The sequence below is a fragment of the Mobula birostris genome, chromosome 13 (assembly GCF_030028105.1).
Source record: "Mobula birostris isolate sMobBir1 chromosome 13, sMobBir1.hap1, whole genome shotgun sequence".
NCBI lineage: Eukaryota > Metazoa > Chordata > Chondrichthyes > Myliobatiformes > Myliobatidae > Mobula > Mobula birostris.
This window is the reverse complement of record NC_092382.1, coordinates 53,823,733-53,826,748: the sequence shown is the minus strand read 5'-3', so window position 1 is coordinate 53,826,748 and position 3,016 is coordinate 53,823,733. Positions and strand designations below refer to the sequence as shown.

The following is a 3,016-nucleotide window of genomic DNA, read 5'->3' as shown; positions in this document are numbered from 1 at the left end:
GATACCAATGTGGAAAACCGCAGAAAATCGATGATCTTATTGTTTGCAATTTCAACTAATTTCATATTGTTTTGGATGCCCTATATAGCTCATTCTCTGAAATGGCAACCGGAAAATTACTATTACCAGGACAGATATTTCAGTTCCCCGGTATATATACTGCAGCAAACTGGATTAATGTTTCAAATTCTTAGTGTGTGCACCAATACTTGTATCTACACACTGACACAAAGGAAATTCAGACAACAGCTGAAGGATGGAATGAAATATGTGTTTACGTTAAATGGCCTTCTGTGTAGAAAACGCCAACTCCAATTCCAATTCAGAGAAGTTTTTGAATAAAGCAGTTTAAAATTCAGTAGTTTTGGCAAGTACGTCATAAATTCAAACAATCATGTGCCTGGTCATCCTGAAATGAATAAATTCCAAACTATTACAGAGACGTGACAATAATCCGGGAAACTTTACCGCAGCATAAAAGCCAGGACCAACAGGTTCCAGGACAGCGTCATCCACCAGACCATTAAACTGACTAACTCAAGTTGGTTTGAATGTTTTTCTATGTTCCATTGCCTGTTCCATTTATTATAAATTATTATAAATTACTAGGATGGCATATTGCACATTTAGACAGAAACGTAACCTAAAGATGTTTTATTCCTCATGTATGTGAAGGATGTAAGAAATAAAGTCAATTCAATCACAAGGGAAGGAATGATTTCCGTACTTCTACAGGTTCAGGTGTTTCAAGATTCTCATAGTCGGGTAAAAGAGAGTAAAGGGAAAGCCTTTTAAACACAAGGAGAGCATTATAGTAGCACAGCGCGGAAAGCGGGGACAATGTGGTGGGATTGTATGCTAATGGACTGTGAGTGGAACTCAGAAGTAGGAAGGGAACAAACACTCGTTTGAGAGTATTCTGTACAGAGCTCCCATCACCAAATCTAAAACAACACACAGAGACAGTGACAGATCAGGAGATAGATTTTGCACAGCTGCTTTTATTAACACGGCTGTTGTCAGAGGTAACTTAAACTTCACTGATATTCATCGGCAATTCCTCTGTTTAAAAGGTTTAGATGTGACAGAATTTCTCAGTTGTGTACAGGCAGAAGAATTGGTACAAGTAACGGGCAGGTGGACTAGTGAACAGTCGATCCTGTGCTAGGATCACCAGAAAGTGAAATGGATCAGGTAACTGATCTCTCCGCGTGTCAGCAGTTCAGATGGATAGAGCACAGCGATTCGACATACCTTACACTGGGATAGCAGCAGACAATATGGAATCACTTAATTGATACTATTGGGTAGGAACGTTGGAGCCGATTTTGGGAAGCGATTTGTACCTTCAAATGCACAAGAGAAATATGGAGATCGTTAATGCAGCATTGATTGGGATTCAGTATTAGCTTCTTTCATTGAGGTGGGGATCGGATGACTCCGTAAAGTAACCCTGGTTGATAAGAGATATGGAACACGTCTTCAAGAAAAAGAAATAAATATACTTAAGGTTTTGGAAGAAAGGATCAGACAGTGCTATGGAAAGTCACAATGTAGCCAGGAGGGATTTAACAATGGACTTAGAAAAATTAAAAGGAGGTATGAGAAGGCATGAGAGAGCCGCATTAAGATAGGTGAAAAACAGGAGGATGACGAGAGAGAGTGGGAGAGATCAGAGATAAAAGAGGAGACTTGTTTGTAGTCCAAGGAGGCAGTGAGGATGGGAGAATGGCAAATGTTACTTCTTTGTGCAGAAAATGTAATAGGGATAGTCTTGGATAGGACCCTGGTCAGACCCTACTTGGAGTACTGTGCTTGGTTCTGGTCACCTGACTACAGGAAGGATGTGGAGCGATTTAACATCTTAAAGTAGTTTTGAAATTTTGCAGGACACGGTATTTGCTCCTGATGTTTGTCTGGATGGGAACATTTGAGATGTCCGCTCCGGTGAAAACACAACACATCCTCCGCTCTGCGACAATAGCTTCGAACCGCTAATTCTCCCGTTGCGACGTCTACGTCATCCACGAACCGCCTTATGTTTAAATCCGTTTATGGTTTCCTGGAAATTATATATCATTTTTATTATTTTTTCTTTCTTTACTTTACCATTGTCAGGTTTGAAATACAATGTGCTACTGCTGGAAAAGCGGATGTTCATTGTACTTACACCCTGGATGCCCACGACAGTAAACCTGAACACGAACTGAAAAGTTCAGTTTCAAGTTCATCCCAAACACTGGAGCCCAAACGATGTTTCTGCCCAGGATTGAACTGGGGACCTTTCGCGTGTGAAGCGAACGTGATAACCACTACACCACAGAAACTGTGCAAAGCGCTCAATACTCTGCGCTATTGAGCAATGACCCGAGGCACCCCCTCCCCACCCTGCTCTGCAATACAGCGATAAGAACAAGTCATTGCCCACCGTTCCTCTTCGCTTTCAATGACAATTATTGCATTTATGTGACATATACGGTTACATGCATTAACAATTTCCTGTGGGGTGCTGGTCAGGGCGCGACATGTAACAGGTAACTGAACTATGTTGCTTATATACAGCAAGGAATTCAAACAGCAAACACGAGGAAATCTGTAGATGTTGGAATTTCGAGCAACACACATAAAAGTTGCTGGTGAACTTAGCAGGCCAGGCAGCATCTGTAGGAAGAGGTACAGTCGACGTTTCAGGCCGAGACCCTTCGTCAGGACTAACTGAAGGAAGAGTTAGTAAGAGATTTGAAAGTGGGAGGAGAAGGGGGAGATCCAAAATGATAGGAGAAGACAGGAGGGGGATGGATGGAGCCAAGAGCTGGACACGTGATTGGTAAAGGGATATGAGAGGATCATGGGACAGGAGGCCCAGGGAGAAAGGAAAGGGGGAGGGTGAAGCCCATGGGCGAAGGGTATAGTGAGAGGGACAGAGGGAGAAAAAGGAGAGGGAGAAAAAGAATACACACACACACACACACACACACACACACACATATATGTGTGTGTGTGTGTGTGTGTGTGC

At 42.4% G+C, this 3,016-nt stretch overlaps 1 non-coding gene across 1 annotated transcript; it reads right to left on the bottom strand.

Moving 5' to 3' along the window:
* Positions 1-2,254: 2,254 nt before the first annotated feature.
* Positions 2,255-2,327, bottom strand: trnav-cac (transfer RNA valine (anticodon CAC)). Its single transcript has one exon. It is a non-coding gene; the product is annotated as a tRNA-Val (tRNA).
* Between the last annotated feature and the right edge of the window lie 689 nt (positions 2,328-3,016).